The sequence below is a fragment of the Plecotus auritus genome, assembly GCF_963455305.1.
Source record: "Plecotus auritus genome assembly, chromosome: 11".
NCBI classification, from domain to species: Eukaryota; Metazoa; Chordata; class Mammalia; order Chiroptera; family Vespertilionidae; genus Plecotus; species Plecotus auritus.
The window spans coordinates 33,599,309-33,610,011 of NC_137777.1; positions in this window are offsets into that span (position 1 = coordinate 33,599,309).

The following is a 10,703-nucleotide window of genomic DNA, read 5'->3' on the forward strand; positions in this document are numbered from 1 at the left end:
TGTCTTCATCCATAGGTGTAAGATTTTTGTCCAATCTCTTCCCGCACCCCTCAACCCCCCTCCCCCCTGAGAATTGTCAGTCCACTCCCTTTCTATGTCCCTGATTCTATTATATTCCCCAGTCCATTCTGTTCTTCAGATTTTTTACTCACTTGATTTTTAGATTCACTTGTTGGTAGGTATGTATTTGATGTCATTTTGTTGTTCATCATTTTTATCTTTACCTTTTTCTTCTTCTTCCTCTTCTTAAAGAATACCCTTCAGCATTTCATGTAATCCTGGTTTGGTGGTGATGAACTCCTTTAGCTTTTTCTTGTCTGTGAAGCTCTTTATCTGACCTTCAACTCTGAATGATAGCTTTGCTGGGTAGAGTAATCTTGGTTGTAGGTTCTTGCGGTTCATCACTTTGAATATTTCTTGCCACTCCCTTCTGGCCTGCATAGTTTCTGCCAAGAAATCAGCTGACAGTCGTATGGGTGCTCCCTTGTAGGTAACTAACTGTTTTTCTCTTGCTGCTTTCAAGATTCTCTCTTTGTCTTTTGCCCTTGGCATTTTAATTATGATGTGTCTTGGTGTGGTCCTCTTTGGATTCCTCTTGTATGGGGTTCTGTGTGCTTCCTGGACTTGTAAGTCTATTTCTTTCACCAGGTAGGGCAAGTTTTCTGTCATTATTTCTTCTAATAGGTTTTCAATATTTTGCTCTCTTCTTCTGGCACCCCAAAAATTCGGATGTTGGTACACTTAAAGTTGTCCCAGAGGCTCCTTACACTATCTTCATATTTTTGGATTCTTTTTTTTGTTTTTCTGGTTGGGTGTTTTTTGTTTCCTCATATTTCAGATCTTTGGTTTGATTCTTGGGGTACATTGATCTACAGTTGAGTTTCTGTATATTCTTTATTTTAGACAGTGTATGCTTAATTTCTGACTGGTCCTTTTCCATTTTTTCGGCATTCTCATTAAGATCCTTAAAGGTCTCACTAAGTTCCTCAGAGGTTTTTAGAAGATTCTCGAGTAACCTTATAAATGTGGTTCTGAACTCTATATCATCCAGTAGTTTGCTTTCCTCCATTTCTTTCATTCGTGACATGTTTCCTTGTCTCCGCATTTTGGCTGCTTCCCTGTGTTGATGAAGTGGCTTTGTGTGGTAGGTGACCTATAGGGGCCAGTAGCTCAGCCTCCCCAATCACCTGAGGTGGACGCCTTTGGTACACCCCTTTGTGGGCTGAGTGCAAAGTCTTGGTGTAGTTAAGCCTTGATTACTGTTGGTACACTGGGAGGAGTTGACCTCCAGGCCAATTGGCTGTGAGGACCCGCTGTGTCTATAATGGAAGAACTGCTGCGCTGGAGACACGCTTATGGTGCAGGACTTGTTTCAGTGGGGCTTTGGTGCTCACTGAGTCTGCCTCTTGAATGTGTCACTTATGGATGTGAGGAGTTGAAATCTGGTGTCTCACACTGACCACTAGGTACACTGGCTTCTGGATCTCCAATGGGGTGCAGGTCAGCTACTGTCTGAGGCCACCCAGCAGGAGCTACAGCAAGAACTACCGTTTTCTCCTCTTTGCTTGGGGTTTGGAGGTTTTGGAGCTGTCTGACCCGGGCTGCAAGTTTGCTAGGTTAAGCTGCGATAGGGCAGGCCATTCATATGCTAAAGCCACTGCTTGGAGCTTGGGTGGGTTTGTAGGTTGTGCGGGGCGGGGTCTCAGGGCGTCACTAGGCTAGGGCAGGGCAAACAGCGATGGCTGCCAGTTAGGCGGCTCTGCGTCTCCGACCGCGTCCCCGCGGCCCGTGCCCCAGCGCAGTAAACAATTATTCCTGCACGCAGCTCTGCAAGCAAGCCACCCTCACTTTCCGACCTGATGGCAGACAGTCCAGCTTCTCCCCGTAGGAGTTTGGGTCTCCTGCGTCTCCCTAGAAACTGGATTTCGGAGTAATCGGGGGCTTGTCTCCCTTCGGTTTGAAAAAAGCAACGTCTGCCACCAGCCCGGATCGCGCGCCTCCGTACCTCAGCTTTTCAGCGCTTGTGCACATCTCAATGCTCTTTTCTCTTTCCTTCTAGTTGTAGAACTTCCACTCAGCCAGCTTTCCCGTGGTTCTGGGTGATAGACATTTTGTCTTTTAGTTGTAGTTTTGAAATTGTTGTGTGAGGCAGCAGTTTAGGTGTTTACCTATGCGGCCATCTTGGATCCTCCTCCTCTAGTTTTTATATGAAGAGAATTTACATTAATGGTAATAACAATCTAAAATTAGAAATGGAAGCTACCAGGTATTCTTTTATACTTGACTCAAGGTTAAATACAGATTTTTTTCTTTCTGTTTCTTAAGTGCAATTAGAGATAAACTGACTGGAGAAAACATTTATAAAAATACATTCATTTGAACAGAAAAAAAAAGAAGCAAAAGCCACGGTCCTTACTCTGACCTCTCAGAGCCTGTCTGATCAGTGCCCCTGTATTTCTGCCCTCCTGCTCTCCCCATTCCTGCACCTCACTCCAGCACTAGGCTCCCCGCTGTTCCTAGGACATGCCAGACGTGTTCCACCTTATATCCTTTGGCCTAGCTGTTCTCTTGACTTGGAACCTGCTTCTCTCAGTTATTCACTTGCTAGTTCCCTTGTCTTCTTAAATCTTTGATAAAATCTCAGCAAGGAGACTTATCATGGTATATCCTCTAACACTGTGTACAGCCTGCCCCTGACACCAGCACTCCTGATCCTTCTAACACTGCTTCATTTGTCCCATTTCCCATATCCCTCTCACCTTCAAACATATTATACAATCTACTGACTTGTGTTTGTTGTCTGTCTTCCTCTAACACACAGACAAACACATATACTAGTACACTCATAGAAGGTACGCTTGCTGGAGGCAGGGATCTTTGTGTGTTTTGTCATTGATGTATCTCATGCTTTTAAAACAATGCTGGCCCTGGATGGGTAGCTCTGTTGGTTAGAGCGTCATCCTGATACACCAAAGTTGCGGTTCAATCCCCTGTCAGGGCACACCCAAGAATCAACCAATGAATGCATAAATTAGTGGAACACAAATCAGTGTTTCTCTCTCCTTTCTTCTCTCTCTAAAAATCAATTAATCAATAATCACAAAAAATAAAAATAAAAACAGCCCTGTTTTGTTTTGTTTTTGAGAGCAAGGAAAGGGTGAGGAGAGGGGAGGAGGGAGGGAGAGAGAGAGAGAGAGAGAGAGAGAGAGAGAGAGAGAGAGAGAGAGAGAGATTGATTTGTTCCACTTATTTATGCATTCATTGGTTGACTCTTGTATGTCCCATGACTGGGATTGAATCTGCAACCTTGGCATATCCAGACAATGCTCTAACTAACTGAGCTACCCAGCGAGGGTCTACCCCAGTAGTTTTTAAATGTTACCTTGCATTTTGGCATAACAAAATGTCCTAGGCATATCTTACATATTTCTTGCTCCAGACTTGGAATCAGCAATTTCTCATAGGAGCTCTGGTTTCTTTTATTGGGAAATAGCACTCATAGAATTCAATCAGGACACCATCTGACAGAAAAGCAACCTGATGCTGGTAACTCATAGAACGAAATATTAGAACGAAAATGCAAACACTGGTTTTCTGATTACATATCTCAACTTTCCCACTAACCCATGAAAACCTTGCATTTCAATTCCATATTTTTTAGAAGCTTAACACCGGAATGCTATGGGACTATGTGAAGCATTTTGTTTTTTTTGTGTTTTGTTTGTTTGTTTTTAATTATTATTATTTTTTAATATATTTTATTGATACTTTACAGAGAGGAAGGGAGAGGGATAGAGAGCTAGAAACATCGATGAGGGAGAAACATCGATCAGCTGCCTCCTGCACACCTCCCACTGGGGATGTGCCCGCAACCAAGGTACATGCCCTTGACTGGAATCGAACCTGGGACCCTTCAGTCCGCAGGCCGACGCTCTATCCACTGAGCCAAACCAGTTTCGGCTATGTGAAGCATTTTGAATCACAGATAACATTTTGGAAAAATTTAGTATTTATTTATTGATTGATTGATTGATTGATTGATTTTAGAAACAGAGAGGAAGAGAGAAAGAGAGAAACATCAACCTGTTGTTCCACTTATTTATATATTCACTAGAGGCCCAGTGCACGAAATCGCACGTGGTAGCCCGCCACTGCTCGCACCCCACCCCGCCGCCGCAAGCCACTACTCACAGGCCAGGGGGAGGGACTGAGAGGTGCTCAATGCACCTCATGGTGACCCGTCATTTGGTCGTCCTGGTCGTCATGGACACTGGCTTTTTAAATATATAGATTGGTTGTATGTGCCCTGGCAGGAGATCAAACCTGCAGCCTTAGCGTATTGGGACGATGCTCCAACCAACTGAGCTACCTGGCCAGGGCTGGCAAAGTTTAACTGGAGTGATTCTGAGTTACCAGCTTGGAGGCAGGAAGTAAGAGGACAAATGCAGAAATTTGTACTTGTGGTCCCAAACTATATTAGATATTTGCCAGGATTGTAATTGTTTTACGAAGAAGCAAGGAATAAGTAAAAACAGCTTATTCTTCACTGTCACAAATGAACATTCAAGCAATATGCAATTAATCACAAGCTGTTTCTTATGCAAATATTATTTCAATGTGAAATCACTTCCATAAGTGCAACTGTGAAATCCTTCAGGAAATTGAAACAGAACACAGTTCAACTGTTACCAGTGAGCCTTGCTCTCTAGATATGTTTCCTAAATGAGAACTTACTTTTCAAATCTAGTTTCTCATTGACTTTTATTACAAATTTAAAGATACTTTTCCATTTTTTTCAAGTAATATACATATTTTCCATTGCAGACTGTGTTACAATATGAATGGAACTATTTACCATTATATACAAAGGAACACAGCCTGACCCATTTTGTAATTAAAGCCAAGGAAAACAGGGCAAGGTGCTTTTAACAGTGACTCTTCTATTATAGTGATTAAGTGTAAAAGTCACCCTAGCTGAGTCACTTTAGGTTATTTCGACTCGTTAAGCCTTAACTTCCTTAACTGTGAAATGGGGATAACACCTACTTAAGGGCATGATTGTGATTCTAACATGAAATGCCAGGTGCACGATGCCTCATCCAATAAGGGCTCAATAAGTAATAATAGTAGAAATAGGAGAGAGGATACTAGCAATAGTCATTGTAGTAGTAATACAGCAGTAATAGTAGCAGTAACAAAAATCATCAGAATCGAGGAGACCACTGGCAAAAGGTGAGACCCTGAACTCAGGAGCAATGAGAGGAATTTGGAGGACTCTCCTGAGAGGAAGTGGGGAGAAGGAAGGAAAAGGGAGGGATGAGAGAACAAGAACAAGGGGAAGATCTGGGCCATTCAAGGTTAAAGGCGAATCGAGAAACCCCCTGGGATGCGCCAAGCAAAGGACATTTAAAAACAAAATTTCAATCTGTTTTTCAGCTGAATTTGGCCAAGCAGTATGCTCAGTGGGATCCCTCCTGGTGACCCCTAAATGCTGAAGAAAGTTAAGTTCATAACAAATTCTTTTTTTTTTTTTGTAAGATTTTCTTTTCTTTTTTTAAAATATATTTTATTGATTTTTTTACAGAGAGGAAGGGAGAGGGACAGAGAGTTAGAAACATCAATGAAAGAGAAACATCGATCAGCCGCCTCCTGCCCAACCCCTCCTGGGGATGTGCCTGCAACCAAGGTACATGCTCTTAACCGGAATCAAACCCGGGACCCTTCAGTCCGCAGGCCAACGCTCTATCCACTGAGCCAAACCAGTCAGGGCAATAACAAATTCTTTGAGTGAGTAGATTTTTGTAGCAATGAAGGAAAGGGCAGAGCTTGACAGGGATGGCAGGCACCAACCCAAGAACAGTCCAGAGATCTTGAGGTAGACTTTGAACTTCTGCAGGATGTGGAATGGGCACCGGAGTTTATCCTAACTAGATCTTAGCCGAAGGGAGACATAGCTGACATCTGTTAGACATTTGCTCCCTAAATTCTTTTTAATTCCCATTCATCACCATCACCACCAACTCTAAATTCCCTTGGTTAGCACCTATGCACTGTTCTGATTGTTACTGGTCCAAAGTCCGTGTGTCCGACACTTTGAAAGACCAAAACTCAAAACGTCAGAGTTTGGAGTAAGGAAATGTTTATTGATCAAGAGGGCGCCAACTGAGGAGATGAGAGGCCTAATGGTGCCTTGAATCCAACTTCAGAAAGTACAGAGTTCGGGCTCCTTTCATGTCAAGGGAAGGGAAAATGGGAGGAGCAAGAGATGATTGACAACCACAGACATCTGGGCATCAGCAGGGGCCTGAGGAAGAAATTTCTGAATTTCTTTGTTCCCTGTAGGTTAACTCCAGCTGATCTGAATCTGGGCTTGTGGCTCCTGCAACTCTTTGATAAACAATCATTATTTTTGTACGTATTTCCCCCTCCCCCCTGGAGTAGCACCTTCCAGAGAAGGGCTGTTTTTGTGAAAACTCAAGCTGCAGCAGAATTCCTCTAAGGATTCGCCTATCTATGCAAGAACACGGCAAGCTTGAAAAAGATGGGAGTCAGAGAGGCTAAGCACTTCACTCTGTTACAAGATCTCAATTTTCAAGCTACTGAAGGTCCTTCCTGACCCTCCTATGTCCAGGTTCGGTATCTCTGCTGAGCTCTATAATAGCACCCTATATACTTTCCCTGGCATAGCACTTTCCACCTTTAAAATATGTGACTCTCCCTCCAAATAGACTTTAAACTCTATGAAGACAAGAACCATATCTTTTTGTGTACCTCATTCTATTTCCAGCACAGAGCACTGAACTCATTCAGAACTCAGTAAATCTTTAAAAGGGAAAACAAGTTGAAGAGGGGAAAAGGGAGCTAATACCATTGTAATAATCCTATATAATAAAAGGCTAATATGCAAATAGGCCAAATGGCAAAACAAGCGGAACAACTGAACAACTGGTCGCTATGACATGCACTGACCACCAGGGAACATGTGAGAAACATGGCGGGCATTGGCCCTGGCGGAATGGTGGAGCAGGTGAGCAGGGACGCCAGACCAAGGCAGCGTACCAGTCGCTGTCATCAGGGCGAGCCTCTGGTGGTTATTGAAAATTCTTTGTTCCCATGCACCACGGTTCCTCCCGGTGCTTGCACCTGCTGCCAGCACCAGCCCCGCTCACACCTGCAGCAACCACTGTTCCCACCCTGACGGCGCTGGCCCCAATCGCTCTGTGCTGTCAGCAGGTGTGAGCAGGGCTGGCGCCACCAGCATGTGGGAGTGGTGGGAGCGGGGCTGCCAGCAAACAGGGGACCAGGGGCTGTGGTGGGAGGGGCCAGGCAGGGGCAGAGGATGGGCCAAGACTCGTCCCTGTGCCTACTGCAGCCTTGTGGCCCACAGTTCCTTTCAAGGTGCATGAAGTTGTGCACTGGGATCCTAGTCTAGTTATAAATAACTGGAAAGGAACAAAGGGAAGGCCAACTAGTATAGCAATGCCATTTGTGCAGCTTTGCCAGGAAGCTGCAGTTTAACACTCCCCAGGTTTGTCCCCTGCTGGGGGAAGGGACTGGACAGGGGAAGAATAGATGCGTGCCCAGTAAAGTCTGGGTGACATAGGGAAGGTACCTGTTTGTCAGTCACACCTGAGAACAGGTCATTGGCCAGAGCAGGCGTGGCCACTGCAAGCATGGGAGATTTGATGATATAAAATTAAGGGGGTTCCCCTCCAAGGTCCCATCTCTGTCTGTCCCACCATGGGAAAAGTCCAATCTTGTCTTTGCCAGGGCTAGAATTAAGGCCACTGCCCAGAATTTCTGCTCCATGTTAAAGTCTAGTCCAGTCCAGCATCTAGCTAGCTTAGATTGTGTTCCCAGCTGCAGGTTATTGTATGTGGGGTCCGCATGGCCCATGGCTGCTTAAAGCCTCATGACTATAGAGAGAACACAGGAGACCACATGGGCAAGTGCCGGTCACAGAGCAAGAGAGAAAAGGGGAGAGGGAACTCTTTGTCTGGGGATTTTAACTTTCCAAGATTTTGCGAGTTTCTGATGGGGTCTACCCCCAGCCAATCCATTGTTCACAGGCTAGACTGATAGGCAAGCGCCCTCCCTACATCATCCCGACTTCACTGCACGTGCACCCTTCTCCCTCTTTGTTTGAACCCTTCCCCCAGGGATATGCAGGGAATGGATTGGTGGTTTCCTGGGAAGCGTGAAGCTGTAGCTTTCTGGTGAAGCTGCCCAGAGGACCATGCTTACAATGTCTAGTCTCCCCTTGGCTCTCTTCCTATTATTGATATTAATAAACTAGTTCATCATGATGATAATGAAAGTGGGTCTCAATTTCCCCCCCGACTACCTTCCTTAGTGCTGACATAAGAATGGGTGAGATTTGGATGGCCAGGAATAGACAGCTTGGGTGCCATGCAGCCATACACCTCAGCAAGCTCTTCATTGACCTTCTGAGCAAGTCCACCTGCTTCAGAACTAGATGTCAGGAGCTACACTGGGACCAGGAGAAAGCAGTCTGGGAAATTTAGCCTGGGGAGACTGAAGATGTAATCTTGAAGCAGCATGGAACACAGAAACCTGGAGTGGTCGTGAGACAGCCAGTGAAGAAGGGAAAATTAGATGCCTTCAAAAACATGAAAGGCAGAGAGATGCTCCTATTTCCTGCCTGGAAAGGTGTCCCATTTTTACCAGGCTCTGAAGCAAAAGGAGACAACTAAACGGGAAAATTACTACCACTGCCTGGCATCTGGGAAGACAGGAGTCTGCAGGAAGGATTCAGCCTCTTGGTAGTGTAACCTGAGAAGCACTGGAAGAGGAATTCATTCATGTGTGTAAGGTGTCATTCTTCCCCCCCCCCCCCTTAACCCCCCATCCCTGGAGTGAAGAGATCAATTCAAACAAGAAAAATGTGAGGAATTCCTGTGCTGGGTCGGATGAGGTCAGCATCTGTCTACTGCTCAACATGGCGGAAAACCTGCTTGATCTTTATCAAATGATGAGATAAACAATTGTATAGAATCTGTAGGTTTCTTTTTTATTTGGGTTTTTTTTTGTTTGCTTTTTCTATTTATTTTATTTGTTATTGTACACTTCCTTTTAAAGTAATTTTAATTTAGTAACTGTATATCAAAGGAACTAGTGAAGTTTAATTATTGAGGTACAGAGCATTTTAAAAATAATTTTGATGAGGTTACCACAAATTTGAGGAATTGACGGAGTATAGATGTTGAAGGATTGAGTAATAACCATTTTCTGGTTCACGGTAAAAATGAAACAAATAAAAATGAGTCAAAATTAATTACAAAATTAAAATTAGATTTGTTTTTAAACATCACCTATAAAATATATAATACTAAAATTGAAATACAAATATGCATGGGCTTTCAAAATTATTTCCATCTATTTATTTATTTTAAATATATTTTTATTGATTCCAGAGAGGAAAGGAGAGGGAGAGAGAGATAGAAACATCAATGATGAGAGAGAATCATCGATTGGCTTCTCCTGCACCCCTTCTCCCCGCTACATACAACCCAGGCATGTGCCCTGACTAGGAATTGAACCGTGACCTTCTGGTTCATAGGTGGACGCTCAATCACTGAGCCATGCCAGTAGGGCTATTTCCATCTATTTACCTGATAAATACTGACTCAAGAAATTGCTATGTTGAATTAAATCAATTATCTTTAGGTCCTCTAGCTACAGTTTAATTGTTCTTGTGTAGCTTTGGTTTTTTAATGCAAACACTATACTCAGTTTCCCACACATAGTACACTACTAACATATGGTTCCATGCATGATTTACTACTAAAACCTGCTTGCAAAGGAGGTCTGCAAATGAAGATTTCTCAGACGTCTGTGAGGATTCTTCTGCTCCTGCTGTTAAAACATATTTTGTAGATTTAAAATATATTAATGGAATCAGGTCTTTGGACTTTTCATCATCTATGACTGGATTTCTCAGTGTGCCAAGTATTTTTTTATGTTGCTCATTTTAGTAAACCTTTTTGTATCCCCTGAGTCCTCAATACAATGACACCCTGCCCATCTGTTCTTCTGTCTCTCTCCTCTGTGACTCCCCTGCTATGTTGCCAAGGCAACATTACCTGCTACGACATCATAATGAATGGTTATCCCTTCACTGGACTTCTGATACCAAATGCAACTCTTGGCTTTCAAAACGGTGGCATTTCATCCTTAGGGTTAAGGTTTCCTCTCTGGGAGATAGCTGCCTAGTGAGGCTGGAGTCATGGTCAGGGGTCATCTTCCCACTGTTTCCTTAGCCAAGAGCTTCCTTTCGCAGTTAGGAAGCCAATACCATCCCATCTTTCACCCTAGCAGACTCAATCACCCACAAAAGCATCTAGAATTGCTGGGGATAAAACAAACCACTAGCAGGAATGACATATTTCACAGAACAAATAATCCAAACATTTATATCAAACAAAAAAAACAATAATCTTGAGAAAGAAGAACAAAGTTGGAGGAATCATGCTGTCTGATCTCAAACTATACAACATGGCCATAGTAACCAAAGCAACATGATACTGGCATAAAAACCGAAATATAAATCAATGGAACAGAATAGAGAGCCCAGCAATAAACCCACACCTTTCTGGTCAATTAATCTTTGACACAGAAGGCAAAAACATCCAATGCGGTAAAGACAGTCTATTCAACAAATGGTGTTTGGAAAATTGGCCAGA